Raw genomic sequence first — 16,123 nt, forward strand, 5'->3', positions numbered from 1 at the left:
GGAGTTGAAGAAAATCCTAAGTTATATTAAACAACAAAAATGAAGTTACATTATTGTTAAGGCTGCTAAATGAAGTTCAAAAGGTAACATACCATTAGGCACATCTGCAAAAAGTCCACAAACACCAAAGCGCATGCCAAGTTTACATAAGCAATTTTGAAACCAATTTTAACACTCAGTTCACACAGACCATTAACACACACTCGCTTATGGAGGGTGTTATCTTTGATTCAGCCCTTTCTTTAGTTCCTCACGTCCAGGCCATGTCTAAATCTCACTGCTTCTTCCTGCATAACATCTCTCGTGCTTGACTGTCAGGACTGGCTGACTACAGTGGAGTCAAACAAGTCCTGGCTCACTGCACAGCTGGATCCCCTGGTCATCTGTGCCCCATACTCCTTCTCTTCCTCATCCACCTCCTCCTCCTTGCTGTTCATGCAGGGGCCTGTAACTCAGGCTTCTTGGAAATATCAACGGTGCTCTTGGGGGGGTGGGGTGATCCTACTGAGGATGGCTTGCAGCTCTTTGTAAAAGTGGCAGGTCTGCAGCTCTCCACCAGATCGACTGTTGGTCTCTTCGGCCCTCTGGTATGCCTGCCAGAGGTCCTTAGCTTTCAAGTGGAACTGCAGCAGGTCCCTGTTGTAGCCCTTCTCCTGCATCCCCACAGCAATCTGTTCATAGATGTCCACGTTTCTATAGCTGAATTGGATCTTTGCCTTCACAGCCTCTTCTCCCCCACAGACCCACTAGATCCACCACCTCCTGTGTAATCCAGACAGGAGCATGTCTACACAGTGTAGCTGGCATGGTCAGCTGGGTAGTTACAGTCAACAGTGGGGAGCTGCTAGGTGTGCTTGCCAAGCTGGGCAACCAGGAAAAGGAATTTCAAAAATTCATGGGGCTTTAAACAGGAGGGGGTGGCTTCCTATCTACCTGATTCCAAAAGAGTTTACAATGGTGACCAGAGCTGTCAGCATGAGTCATTGTGGGGCAGTTCCTGGAAGCCAGTAACCTTCGATGTAAGTAATGCCATGTCTACACTACCACTGTGTCAACCCTGAGTCTATGCCACTTGGGGAGATGATGTTATTAAGGCAGCGTAGCGGAGCACTTACATTGGCAGGATCCAAATTTAAGTGAAGACACAAGGCACCTTACCTTGCTGTGTATGTGTCGACCTAGCCATATAGTGTAGACCAGACCTCAGATCCAGCCTTTCCCTAACATCCAGATAACTAAATGTCTTATCCAGGCCCTCATTATCACATCTCAACTACAGCAATCCCTTCCTCACAGGCCTTCAGAAATGCAGTGTTGTCACTCATATACCCTTTCAAAATACTGCTGCAAAGAAAATGTTCCTGGCTTGCCGCTTTGCCCACATCACCCCTCTGCATTTCTCCACTGGCTGCTGTCCTACAATGCATCAAACACAAACTACTCACCTTGACTTTTAAGGCCCTTCCTGGTCTACCACCTCCCTATCATCTCTTAGACATTATCAAGATGTCGACTCCCACTTCTGCTCCGCCAGTGATGCCAGCCTTCATTGCTCATTTGTTAAAATTTCCAACAAGCATCTTCGTTCTTTTTCCCATGCAGTTCCTTGTGCATGGGACAACCAATGAGGAAACAGACGGACGGCATGTGGAAGGTCAGTTGCTATGTGCTCGAATTTAGCAATGGATCACGAAGGCTTCCAAAAGTTCTGCTACTATGTCACTGATATTCAGACATAAACAAATTGATTTACTTACTTATGTTAGTTCTAACCACAAGAAATCACTCTGAAGATCGTATAGATGCTGCTTTTTGTTCTGGGTGTTGAAACTGGATATACTTGGTTCTCCGAGGCTGTATCTAAACTGGAAGGACTTTTTTAATCTCCCACCATTATATTACCACTAATACAGATCCACTGGTGGTAGCAACAGTGGGAGCACTCGCATAGACAGAATATTTGCGGTTTTACACCTGTTTAGAGCAGGTCTAGATGACAAAGTGGTAAAAATACCAGTGGACACCTGACCCCAGTATATACTAGCTCTCCCATTAATGCTGTGACTGCTGGATCTGAACTGGCAACAACATAATGGTGGGAGAAATCAAGCGTAGATACAGCCCTGGAGTATCAGGTATGCCCAGCTTTAATGCTGATCTTTTTGTTAACATTTTCCATTGTTGCACTAGTTCACAGGCAGCGCCACAGATGGCAGCAGGAGTGGGAGCATTAGCATTGACTGGCTATTGGTTCTGCGCAGACCTAGGCAACACTGTATTTAAAAATGCTGACGGTCAGTCTACACTAGTGCCCCCACCATTGCTATTACTGTTGGAACTGCACTGGTGCTAGTGCCATGGGAAGAGATTTTTACAAAAAGTTCAAAGTAGATACAGGTTTCAGAGTAGCAGTGTTGGGAGGTCTCTTGGTTTTTAGTACTGTTTCTCTCCCTCTATGTGTGAAACTTGCAAGCTGCTAATTGCATTAGTACATTCTAAGTCAGAGTCTGTTCTCAAAGCAATTCTTTGTAATAACAACTACTCACACAGAGAGAGGCTCAAAGCAACACTCTGTAACAACAGAAACAGCACCCAGAGACTCCCCGCCCTTTTGTTGTATTCATCTTGCTTTGTTAACAATTGTGATTAAAATAGACAGAGGATGTATGTGGATGGATGCTTGGTGTGGATAATAACTGAATGATCAGGGAGGTGCCAGCCTAACATTTTGGTGGAGAATTGCGAAAAGGGGAATATTGGTAAAAAACCTCAGTTATTGTAAATATTGGTGTGCACACCGCCAGCTCTATTGAGCTAGGCATTTCAATTAGGTTAACCAGACCTGCTGGCCTCCGGGAAGGTAGCAGGGGACCTGCTGGCCTCCGGGAAGGTAGCAGGGGAAAAACGCATAGATTAAGCTATGATTTCAGAATCTAGGCTGTGTCACTTGCTAAGTAATACCAGGAGTGACAAAGAGATTGAAATATCCATGCTAAGATATTTAAAAGAAAACAGGGTAAGCCAGTACCAGAGGGAGGAATGGAGTCAGAAGGAACTCCAACCTCACCTTTTGTTAAAGAAATTACACCTTTTAAACAAATCCTTCAAAAATTTGGGCACAGTCCTTGGACTAAACAAGCCCTAGCTGATGTCTGCACTATTTCGGACCTAGAGGATAGATTGGCTCAGTATATCCTCATATACAAACCTTCTAGTGCCAAAAGAGATGCAGCAGCAATTTGGTTGTTGTGGGAGGCATGTAAGGATTCTTCCCTCCGCTTGTCTTCATGTAAAGAGGAAAAGGCACAAACGGAAAAGGGAGCAGACAATTGGAAGGTGCTGGCTACAAATACCCAAAGTCAGCTGAAAATAGTGAAAGAGGCACTCCAGGAATACAAAAAGAGTGAAAAAGTTAACTCTGCAGAGGCTGGAGAGACGCAGGTAAAGGGGGAGAAGGTCCTATGTATGGCACCCCCAGGCATAATTACAAAGAGAAAAGAGAGTAAAAAAGTTAACTCTGCAGAGGCTGGAAGGAATTAAGCAGCTAAACTTTGTGAAAATGTTAAAAAGGAAAAGTGTTAGAGAAAGAGCATTCTTCGTTTCTTTGCAGCCATTCTGAAGGAAAAATGGGCCCTTTTCCAAAGGAATGTCTGTAAATTAGCCAGGCAAAAATAAACTATCTAATTAAAATAATTTGACTGGACAATTTAGTCAAATTTGCTAAAAGAACATAAGAGGGTTCTATTGGAACTTAACTGCCTCAAATGTATAAAGGGTATGTAAGATGTAAAAAACAGAGCAGTGTGGAAGGGATGTTAAGGAAAAGAAAATGTGTATGTATCTATCTGTGTGTGTGTAAATATGTAAAGTTCTAAGGACCAATTGGTTTTGCTTTTGTTTTAAATAATGCCACTAAATATCCATTTGACTCTTTAATTCAAAGTTGCAAAACTGACAGACCTTTTTGCTAGACACAGGTAATTAGTGTTGTTTGGCTTTGGGATTTGACAGCAGGAGAGTAGGTGGGGGGAGAGAAAACCTTTTGAAGTGATAATCAAGGTGGGCCATTTCCTGCACATTTCCAGGAGTTAACAAGAACGTCTGAGGAACAGTGGGGTGGGGGAAAAGGGGGAGGAATAAACAAGGGGAAATAGTTTCACTTAGTATAATGACTCAACCACTCCCAGTCTCTATTCAAGCCTAAGTTAATTGTATCCAATTTGCAAATTAATTCCAATTCAGCAGTCTCTTGTTGGAGTCTGTTTTCGAAGTTTTTTTGTTGAAGGATAGTCATTTGAGATCAGAAATCGAGTGATCAGAGAGATTGAAGTGTTCTCCGACTGGTTTATGAATGTTATAATTCTTGACATCTGATTTGTGTCCATTTATTCTTTTACATAGAGACTGTCCAGTTTGACCAATGTACATGGCAGAGGGGCATTGCTGGCACATGATGGCATATATCACATTGGTAGATGTGCAGGTGAATGAGCCTCTGATAGTGTGGCTGATGTGATTAGGCCCTATGATGGTGTCCCCTAAATAGACATATGGGCACAGTTGGCAACGGGCTTTGTTGCAAGGATAGGTTCCTGGGTTAGTGGTTCTGTTGTGTGGTGTGTGGTTGCTGCTGAGTATTTGCTTCAGGTTGGGGGGCTGTCTGTAGGCAAGAACTGGCCTGTCTCCCAAGATTTGTGAGAGTGATGGGTCGTCCTTCAGGAAAGGTTGTAGATCCTTGATAATGCGTTGGAGAGGTTTTAGTTGGGGGCTGAAGGTGACGGCTAGTGGCGTTCTCTTATTTTCTTTGTTGGGCCTCTCCTTTAGTAGGTGACTTCTGGGTACTCTTCTGGCTCTGTCAATCTGTTTCTTCACTTCAGCAGGTGGGTATTGTAGTTGTAAGAATGCTTGATAGAGATCTTATAGATGTTTGTCTCTGTCTGAGGGGTTGGAGCAAATGTGGTTGTATCGTACAGCTTGGCTGTAGACAATGGATCGTGTGGTGTGGTCTGGATGAAAGCTGGAGGCATGTAGGTAGGAATAGCAGTCAGTAGGTTTCCGGTATAGGGTGGTGTTTATGTGACCATCGCTTATTAGCACTGTAGTGTCCAGGAAGTGGATCTCTTGTGTGGACTGGTCCAGGCTGAGGTTGATGGTGGGATGGAAATTGTTGAAATCATGGTGGAATTCCTCAAGGGCTTCTTTTCCATGGGTCCAGATGATGAAGATGTCATCAACATAGCGCAAGCAGAGTAGGGGCGTTAGGGGACGAGAGCTGAGGAAGCGTTGTTCTAAGTCAGCCATAAAAATGTTGGCATACTGTGGGGCCATGCGGGTACCCATAGCAGTGCCGCTGATTTGAAGGTATACATTGTCCCCAAATGTGAAATAGTTATGGGTGAGGACAAAGTCACAACGTTCAGCCACCAGGTTTGCCGTGACATTATCGGGGATAGTGTTCCTGATGGCTTGTAGTCCATCTTTGTGTGGAATGTTGGTGTAGAGGGCTTCTACATCCATAGTGGCCAGGATGGTGTTATCAGGAAGATCACCGATGGATTGTAGTTTCCTCAGGAAGTCAGTGGTGTCTCGAAGATAGCTGGGAGTGCTGGTAGCGTAGGGCCTGAGGAGGGAGTCTACATAGCCAGACAATCCTGCTGTCAGGGTGACAATGCCTGAGATGATGGGGTGCCCAGGATTTCCAGGTTTATGGATCTTGGATAGCAGATAGAATACCCCAGGTCGGGGTTCCAGGGGTGTGTCTGTGCAGATTTGTTCTTGTGTTTTTTCAGGGAGTTTCTTGAGCAAATGCTGTAGTTTCTTTTGGTAACCCTCAGTGGGATCAGAGGGTAATGGCTTGTAGAAAGTGGTGTTGGAGAGCTGCTGAGCAGCCTCTTGTTCATATTCTGACCTATTCATGATGACAACAGCACCTCCTTTGTCAGTCTTTTTGATTATGATGTCAGAGTTGTTTCTGAGACTGTGGATGGCATTGTGTTCTGCACGGCTGAGGTTATGGGGCAAGTGATGCTGCTTTTCCACAATTTCAGTGTCCAGCCGATGGACACTGGATTCTTAGGCTGTTTAGAGCAGTGTCTAACTATGATAACAACCTTGCAGAACCTGTGTGTGTGTGTGTATGAATGAATGTATGAATAAATATGAGATTGAATGGAATGTTATAGCTATAACTAACTGCTTACTATGATTCCTTCTATATTCATAATAAATGTGGTATTTTGCCTTTTCCCCTTTAATAAAGATCCTGCTGGTTTTTATTTTATTGGTATAACAGCAGCCGTGTTAGTCTGTATTCGCAAAAAGGAGTACTTGTGGCACCTCAGAGACTAACAAATTTATTTGAGCATAAGCTTTCGTGAGCTACAGCTCACTTCATCGGATGCACAGTTATTGAGACTTGGTCGAATAGATCAAGTTCCTAGTGTAGACAGGACTTAAAAACGATTATCTCCCAAATGTAGGATTCTCAACGGGCAATAAAATATATAATTACAATACTGTCTGGTTAAATTGTTCCCTCGTGAACTGAGTTATTCTGTCTGTACTTAATATTTAGGTCATGCAGAAATAAAAGCCTCTCTATCCATAATCACACTTCTGTCAAACTGTCTTCTTATGTTTTTAAGGAAAACACCAAATTTCAAAAAATAAACTTTTTTAAAAATGTACTTTTAATTGACATCTTTCAATATAGTTTTAAAGCAATGGCAAGCGTGTTTAACGAAAAAAGATGGTCTGGCACATAAGTCGAGTAAAAATGTATAACATGTAAGATATCACTTTTGGTCTTTGCAATTCAACCGCACCTCTGACTGGTTTTTCTTCATATCTAAACTGTACAGCAGCTAGCAATATGATAGTATTCCCTTTGTAGGGCCTACCAATATCCTGTCAAAACCAAGTCCTGTCCCTCAATGCACAGTCTATGAATTCTATGAAAGTTGAGGTTGGAAGGTCCCTATAAAACTAGCTGCAGTGGCCAACGCAACTACAACAACTGATGTAGTACTCAGCGATACTCTCAGCTGCTCTAGTCTCTATGGCTGTTACCCTTCTGCATTGAAAATACAGCTGGTGGTTGCACAGAATGGCAGATTCACTGATCATATCCCTACCCCAAGTCCTACTGCCACAGCAAAGAGGGAGCCCTTACAGAGAGTCCTCTATCCCATGTAGTGGAACCATGCCAGTTGCACTGCAGATAGGGTCTTCTGTTTCTGCAAAACGTGAGGCAGAATTTGCCCCTCAATGAGGTTGCAAGTGTGTAACTGACAGCAGAATTTGGTTTTGGGTTCTTCCCTGCCCTTCAGGAGTCCTCCATAATCCCGATAAAGCCCTGTGATCTCCTCTGTTTTTACCTCTCATAGTTTCTAATCCTTGCTTAGGTTCCAAACCCAAAAAAGGAACATAGGACATTATCGTACTGCATCAGACTGCAGCTACACACATTGAGCAGAGATCTAAACTGAGTTGTCTGCAGTAATGCCCTATCCCTTTCCTGAGTTGATACGGTTAATTTACAACCCTGTAGGTAAGTGAGTACACCTGTAGTTCAAATTCTTCCACCCAATGTACATTACTTTGTACTTATCAACATTGAACTTAATCTGCCTTGTGTTACTCATTCACCTAAACTGATTATGTTCCTCTGAAATTTCTCACAGTCCTCTCTGGTCCTGACTAACCTAATTAACTTTGAGTCACCTTCAAATTCTATTATTTCATCGCTTATCTCCATTTCCAGATCATTAATAAATATATTGCACAATACCAGAACTAATAAAGAGCCTTGAGGCACTCTGCTGTTAACCTTTTGCCATGAGCTGTTTGCATCAGACACATACGTACACCACTTGGGCATAAAAAACCAAATAGTTATATGAAGGGGAGGAGGGACAGCTCAGTGGTTTGAGCATTGGCCTGCTAAACGCAAGGTTGTGAGTTCAATCCTTAAAGGGGCCATTTAGGGATCTGGGGCAAAAACTGGGGATTGGTCCTGCTTTAAGCAGGGGGTTGGACTAGATGACCGCCTGAGGTCCCTTCCAACCCTGATATTCTATGAAGCCAGTCATCTGCAGGGGTCAGGACAGAAATTTGTTCCCCTTGATGTTCTCTATGTTTGGGGGTGATTTTGTTTTTGTTTTGGGGGGAGCAGGGGCTTCCTCCTTTCTTTGAAGCATCAGAAATGGCTATGGCTGGAGATGTGACACTGGACGGAGAGAAGTGATGCATTGAGAATTCTCTCTCAGGTGCTTGGCTGAGAGGTGTTGCTCATGTGCTCAAAGATGCAACTGACTGCCTATTCGAGACTGGTAAGGAATTTTCCCCCAGGTCAGATTGGCCTGGATACTGGGGTTTTTGTGTTCTTTCTTCTTCCTCCATTATTCTGCAGCACTGAGGGTGGGTCACTTGCTAGAATCATCTGGGTAAATTTCACTAAATCAATTCCCTCCTATTGCAAGGGCATTGGGCATAGGTGCACCTCAGTTCCTCCTGTTCTCTGCCTGTGGCTCATAATAGTTTCATCTCAGGGCTCTAATCAAATATGCCAAACCCATGAAAAAAAAAGCAGAAATTGGGCTTGTTTTTGGCTTAATTGGCTTGTGAGTTGCTTGTTGGCTAGTTTTTGGCTTGTAGCTTGTTTGGCCTGTAGCTTGTTGCTTCTTTTTTTTTTTTTTTTTTTTTTGACTGGTTACTGGCAAGCAGGGGCAAGGGGCGAGCAGGGGCCGGGGCGGGGAGAGAATCAGGGGTGCACAGTGGGCCCACCACAGTCCCAGCCTGCACGCCAGGGGAGATCTATTCACATAGAGTGTTGGGGTTCTTAGGGATTGGCTTGTTTTGACCTTGTTTTGAAATGGGATTAGCTTGATTTTTGGCTTATTGTGAAAGTCAGGGTGCTTATTTACCGCGTGAAAGTTGGCAACTGTGGCTGTAATACTTTAATCTAATTCTGGTTGTTAGCTTGTGATACACAGAAAATCATAGTAGATTAGTTTGAGACTCTTCTAGTCTTAAACTCTGAGACTAAACTGGTTAATGCCCACCCTGGTCACTGTGCAATAGGTGTTCTACCTCCTTAGTTAGACTGCATTTAAACTCTGAATATAGTTAAAGTTTTTATGTGCTCTATTTAATCACTTAGGGAAGAACTTCTAATTATTTAGTTTAATCATCTATGAACAATTACATTTAGAAGTCTACTCCCCCTCAATGCTAAACTCACACATCATTCAAACTCACCTGTGGTCACTCCATCTGTTTTCCTCGGTTTGTAGCCTCTCCTCACTCAAGAAGATCCTCACACTGAGGAACACTGCACTGTAAACATATTTCTGCATCTCAATATTCTTTATATTTTCCATAGGTACTGTAAGGTAAGCCACAAACAATAGCCTGAAGGCTAACTGTAGATGATTAAACATCATACAGGTCTGGATTATAAGCAAAAATGTTTTTTCCTCTATTTTATCATTCAGAGCATGTTATCCAAAATCTGAAAACACAAAAAAGACCATATGCACAACAACAAATTGCTAAAATGACTGTAATGATGCACGGTTCTACAGTGACTCTTTTCTCTTAGAGGAAGAACCCTGCATGCAAGCCAAAACTCCATCTGGCAAATTCTAGTGGCAGTCTTTCTTATTTATACATACATTACACAATGCAACATGGTTGGCTTTAAATAAAAACACTATGTCACTTCCATTATGGATTGGCAACTGGTACAAATGGAGTTATGCTAAAATACACAGTTTCTTCGCTAATCTCAGACCTTGGCTCCAGGCCAACCGCTGTCCTGACTTTTATTAGTTGCAGTAGAATCCAAAATAGAGGCTGAATAAAATAATTGAACAGAAATATAGCTCCAGATAATATTGCCTATGTGCCTCACTCTCTCATTTCCTTTTTGTCTCTCCCTAGGGGTAAAGCAGTTATTCTTCCTCATGCTAAATCCAGTTGCTCCCCACAGCAATCACGTAAATCTTGGCATCCGTCACACAGTAGAATGAAAAGACAAATCAGCAGGTATCTTTCACATAAGTGCAACAGGCAGACATGGGGGAGGGGAACCAAAAATATCCTCTTAAACTGTTCCACTTTTCTCCTAAGATTTCTAGTCACTAAAAACTTTCAAATATTCTAGTGATTTAAAAAAAACCAAGGTAATGTGCATTCAAAGGGTAACAAGAAAACATTCTACGAATACATTAGAAGCAAGAGGAAGACCAAGGACAGAGTAGGCCCGTTACCAATAACAGGGGTGGGAAACAATAACAGAAAATGTGGAAATGGCAGAGATGCTTAATGATTTCTTTGTTTCAGTTTTCACCAAGAAGGTTGGTGGTGATTGGACGTCTAACAAAGTGAATGCCAGTGAAAATGAGGTAGGATCAGAGAAGGCTAAAATAGGGAAAGACCAAATTAAAAATTACTTGGACAAATTAGATGTCTTCCAGTCACCAGGGCCTGATGAAATACATCCTAGAATACTCAAGGAGCTGACTGAGGAGATATCTAAGCCATTAGCGATTATCTTTGAGAAGTCATGGAAGACGGGAGAGATTCCAGAAGACTGGAAAAGGGTAAATATAGTGCTCATCTATAAAAAGGGAAATAAGGACAACCCGGGGAATTACAGACCAGTCAGCTTAACTTCTGTACCCAAAAAGATAATGGAGCAAATAATTAAGCAATCAATTTGCAAACATCTAGAAGATAATAAGGTGATAAGTAACAGTCAGCATGGTGACAGGTTTCAGAGTAACAGCCGTGTTAGTCTGTATTCGCAAAAAGAAAAGGAGTACTTGTGGCACCTTAGAGACTAACCAATTTATTTGAGCATGAGCTTTCGTGAGCTACAGCTCACTTCATCAGATGCATACCGTGGAAACTGCAAGTACACCTTTTCAGTCAGCATGGATTTGTCAAAAAGAAATCTTGTCAAACCAACCTGACAGCTTTCTTTGACAAGGTAACAAGCATTGTGGATGGGGGGGAAGCGCTAGACGTGGTATATCTTGATTTTAGTAAAGCTTTTGATACTGTCCCGCAAGACCGTCTCATAAACAAACTAGGGAAATGCAACCTAGATGGAGCTACTGTAAGATGGGTGCAAAAATGGCTGGAAAACCATTCCCAGAGAGTAGTTATCAGTGGTTCACAGTCATGCTGGAAGGGCATAATGAGTGGGGTCCCGCAGGGATCAGTTCTGGGTCTGGTTCTGTACAATATCTTCATCAATGATTTAGATAATGACATAGAGAGTATACTTATAAAGTTTGTGGACAATACCAAGCTGGGAGGGGTTGCAAGTGCTCTGGAGGATAGGATTAAAATTCAAAATGATCTGGACAAACTGGAGAAATGGTCTGAAGTAAATAGAATGAAATTCAATAAGGACAAATGCAAAGTACTCCACTTAGGAAGGAACAATCAGTTGCACACATTCAAAATGGGAAATGACTGCCTAGGAAGGAGTACTGCAGAAAGGGATCTGGGGGTCATAGTGAACCACAAACTAAACATGAGTCAACAGTGTAATGTTGTTGCAAAAAAAAGCGAACATCATTCTGGATGATGTGGGATGTATTAGCAGGAGTGTGGTAAGCAAGAAACGAGAAGTAATTCTTCTGCTCTACTCTGCTCTGATTAGGCCTCAACTGGAGTATTGTGTCCAGTTCCGGGCACCACATTTCAGGAAGGATGTGGACAAATTGGAGAGAAGTCCAGAGAAGAGCAGCAATAAAAATGATTAAAGGTCTAGAAAACATGATCTATGAGGGAAGACTGAAAAAATTGGGTTTGTTTAGTCTGGAAAAGAAAAGACTGAGAGGGGACATGATAACAGTTTTCAACTATGTAAAAGGTTATTATGAGGAGGAGGAAGAAAAATTGTTTTTCTTAACCTCTGAGGACAGGACAAGAAGCAATGGGCTTAAATTGCAACAAGGGAGCTTTAGGTTGGACATTAGAAAAATCTTCCTGTCAGGCTGGTTAAGCACTGGAATAAATTGCCTAGGGAGGTTGTGGAATCTCCATCATGGGAGATTTTTAAGAGCAGGTTAGACAAACACCTGTCAGGAGTGGTCTAGATAATTAGTCCTGCCACAAGTGCAGGGGGCTGGACTAGATGACCTCTCAAGCTCCCTTCCAGTTCTATGATTCTATGAAAGAATAACAGTTGATGGTTCAGAAAACTTGCCATCGTTCCATTTCAAAGCAACAAATCTGTAAAGGGAACAAATTGAAGTCTCTGTCTTTCACTGTATTTTGCATACAGGCTATACAGTCTATCTTTATCAAAATGGGTTTGACCTCAAATTATTGATCTAAATTACTAAAAATTGTTAGCATGAGGTTTGAGGGACATAGTCTATATCTTTTACACCAAGATGGAAACTATAGCCAGAAAAATATTTTGATTCCAAAATTCAGTAAATTAGACCAAGATAATCAAAAGCCCTGTTCTTTAAGACAATATTATATATTCAAACAATTTTTCTAGTAATGCAGTTTTAGGTAGCTTTCTAACATTCTGAAGTATGGAAAGAGAGAATATGATACACGTATAAGTGAGCTATTTATATACATATATCAACGACATTATGGTAAATCTACAAGAGCTGCAGTGGTTTGTGGTGTCATCTAAATTCCTACATATTGTACTGTTTTATTCCTTGTTCTTCTGTGATTTACTTTCCATATCCAATGGATTGCACAAGATATCTTTAATAAGAAACCCATTTTTAAAATGAAAATCATATACAAAATGTCCCTCTGTCCTGCTGTATGTTTATTTTTTGTGATATGCTGTTAGGATCTGTCACAGGGTGAGCTACCCCTTTAGGGGAGCTGGAACTCAACGTTTTCTGTGACAGGATTAGTCCATCTCCCCAGGTTGGAGGCAATGAATACAAGGTCACCTGGCAGGAGAATATGTCACTAAGAACCAGGCCTGCTGGTAGTGATAAGGCTAGCCTGCACTGAGTCAGAAGAGAGACTTTATTTAGGGAGAGCAGACCTGGAAATAAGCAGTTATTAGAGTAGGAGAACAGCCAGGAAAAACTAGTGGGGAGCCTTATGCTGGTGTTTGTATGCTTATCTGACCACAGGGAGGCCCTTTCTCACAAGACTCGGTGATCCTCCCTCCCCTAACAGACACCCTTATGCCTATGGTTTTCTATCTAGGGGAAGCCTAATGACCTCTACCAGCTTGTATAGACACATGGGGCAGGTCTGTTCCATACAGTAGTATTTTTAGGAGGTATCTGTTGTTTTCTCAGAGTGGGAGTTTGGGAATTCTCCCTTTTGGAACTGGGAAGACTTGGGGCTTCTCCCCTCTCTCAAACTCTCCTTTATTTCTCTCTTTACCTTTGTTCTGTCTCCCCTCTTCCTTCCATGACATCATGAGATGGAGGCTCAGAGCCTGGGGAGAACTGGGTAATCCTCACATCTCTCTCCTCCTCCTCCCCTGCTGAGTGCTCAGATTTTCAAAGTGGAAAAACCAGGACACCTGTCTTAGGAGGAGATGTTCACAGACTCTAAGGCTGGAAAGGACCATTATGATCACTAGTCTGATCCTGCATAACACAGACCACAGAATTTCACCTAGTAATGTGGAAAAAGCTAATGTACTCAATGCTTTTTTTGCCTCTGTTTTCACTAACAAGGTCAGCTCCCAGACTGCTACGCTGGGCATCACAAAATGGGGAAGAGATGGCCAGCCCTCTGTGGAGATAGAGGTGGTTAGGGACTATTTAGAAAAGCTGGACGTGCACAAGTCCATGGGGCCGGACGAGTTGCATCCGAGAGTGCTGAAGGAATTGGCGGCTGTGATTGCAGAGCCATTGGCCATTATCTTTGAAAACTCGTGGCGAACTGGGGAAGTCCCGGATGACTGGAAAAAGGCTAATGTAGTGCCAATCTTTAAAAAAGGGAAGAAGGAGGATCCTGGGAACTACAGGCCAGTCAGCCTCACTTCAGTCCCTGGAAAAATCATGGAGCAGGTCCTCAAAGAATCAATCTTGAAGTACTTGCATGAGAGGAAAGTGATCAGGAACAGCCAGCATGGATTCACCAAGGGAAGGTCATGCCTGACTAATCTAATCGCCTTTTATCATGAGATTACTGGTTCTGTGGATGAAGGGAAAGCAGTGGATGTATTGTTTCTTGACTTTAGCAAAGCTTTTGACACGGTCTCCCACAGTATTCTTGTCAGCAAGTTAAGGAAGTATGGGCTGGATGAATGCACTATAGGGTGGGTAGAAAGCTGGCTAGATTGTCGGGCTCAACGGGTAATGATCAATGGCTCCATGTCTAGTTGGCAGCCGGTGTCAAGTGGAGTGCCCCAGGGGTCGGTCCTGGGGCCGGTTTTGTTCAATATCTTCATAAATGATCTGGAGGATGGTGTGGATTGCACTCTCAGCAAATTTGCGGACGATACTAAACTGGGAGGAGTGGTAGATACGCTGGAGGGGAGGAATAGGATACAGAAGGACCTAGACAAATTGGAGGATTGGGCCAAAAGAAATCTGATGAGGTTCAATAAGGATAAGTGCAGGGTCCTGCACTTAGGACGGAAGAATCCAATGCACCGCTACAGACTAGGGACCGAATGGCTAGGCAGCAGTTCTGCGGAAAAGGACCTAGGGGTGACAGTGGACGAGAAGCTGGATATGAGTCAGCAGTGTGCCCTTGTTGCCAAGAAGGCCAATGGCATTTTGGGATGTATAAGTAGGGGCATAGCGAGCAGATCGAGGGACGTGATCGTCCCCCTCTATTCGACATTGGTGAGGCCTCATCTGGAGTACTGTGTCCAGTTTTGGGCCCCACACTACAAGAAGGATGTGGATAAATTGGAGAGAGTCCAGCGAAGGGCAACAAAAATGATTAGGGGTCTAGAACACATGACTTATGAGGAGAGGCTGAGGGAGCTGGGATTGTTTAGCCTGCAGAAGAGAAGAATGAGGGGGGATTTGATAGCTGCTTTCAACTACCTGAAAGGGGGTTCCAAAGAGGATGGCTCTAGACTGTTCTCAATGGTAGCAGATGACAGAACGAGGAGTAATGGCCTCAAGTTGCAGTGGGGGAGGTTTAGATTGGATATTAGGAAAAACTTTTTCACTAAGAGGGTGGTGAAACACTGGAATGCGTTGCCTAGGGAGGTGGTGGAATCTCCTTCCTTGGAAGTTTTTAAGGTCAGGCTTGACAAAGCCCTGGCTGGGATGATTTAACTGGGAATTGGTCCTGCTTCGAGCAGGGGGTTGGACTAGATGACCTTCAGGGGTCCCTTCCAACCCTGATATTCTATGATTCTATGATAAGTGCAGAGTCCTGTACTTAGGAAGGAAGAATCCCAGGTACTGCTGCAGGCTGGGGACCGACTGGTTGAGCAGCAGTTCTGCAGAAAAGGACCTGGGGATTACAGTGGACAAGAAGCTGGATATGAGTCAGCAGTGTGCCCTCGTTGCCAAGAAGGCCAACAGCATACTGGGCTTTATTAGTAGGAGCATTGCCAGCAGATCGAGGGAAGTGATTATTCCCCTCTATTCGGCACTGGTGAGGCCACACCTGGGGTATTGCGTCCAGTTTTGGTCCCCCCCGCACTACAGAAGGGATCTGGACAAATTGGAGAGAGTCCAGCGGAGGGCAATGAAGATGATTAGGGGGCTGGGGCACATGACTTACGAGGAGAAGCTGAGGGAACTGGGGTTATTTAGTCTGCAGAAGAGAAGAGTGAGGGGGTATTTGATAGCAGCCTTCAACTACCTGAAGGGGGGTTCCAAAAAGGATGGAGCTAGGCTGTTCTCAGTGGTGGCAGATGACAGAACAAGAAGCAATGGTCTCAAGTTGCAGTGGGGGAGGTCTAGGTTGGATATTAGGAAAGACTATTTCACTAAGAGGGTGGTGAAGCACTGGAATGGGTTACCTAGGAAGGTGGTGGAATCTCCATCCTTAGAGGTTTTTAAGGCCCAGCTTGACAAAGCCCTGGCTCACATGATTTAGTGGGTGTTGGTCCTGCTTTGAGCAGGGGATTGGACTAGATGACCTCCTGAGGTCTCTTCCAACCCTAATAGTCTATGATTCTATTATGGGCCTCAAA

At 43.4% G+C, this 16,123-nt stretch overlaps 1 long non-coding RNA gene across 2 annotated transcripts in view; it reads right to left on the bottom strand.

Moving 5' to 3' along the window:
* Nucleotides 1-16,123, bottom strand: part of LOC144271935 (uncharacterized) — a 66,781-nt gene that overhangs the window by 15,921 nt on the left and 34,737 nt on the right. For both annotated transcript variants that reach the window (XR_013347458.1, XR_013347459.1), the window contains exon 5: nucleotides 9,259-9,336. This is a non-coding gene — a long non-coding RNA (uncharacterized LOC144271935). The remainder of the gene's footprint in view (nucleotides 1-9,258; nucleotides 9,337-16,123) is intronic.

This window comes from Eretmochelys imbricata, chromosome 11 (genome assembly GCF_965152235.1).
Source record: "Eretmochelys imbricata isolate rEreImb1 chromosome 11, rEreImb1.hap1, whole genome shotgun sequence".
NCBI lineage: Eukaryota > Metazoa > Chordata > Testudines > Cheloniidae > Eretmochelys > Eretmochelys imbricata.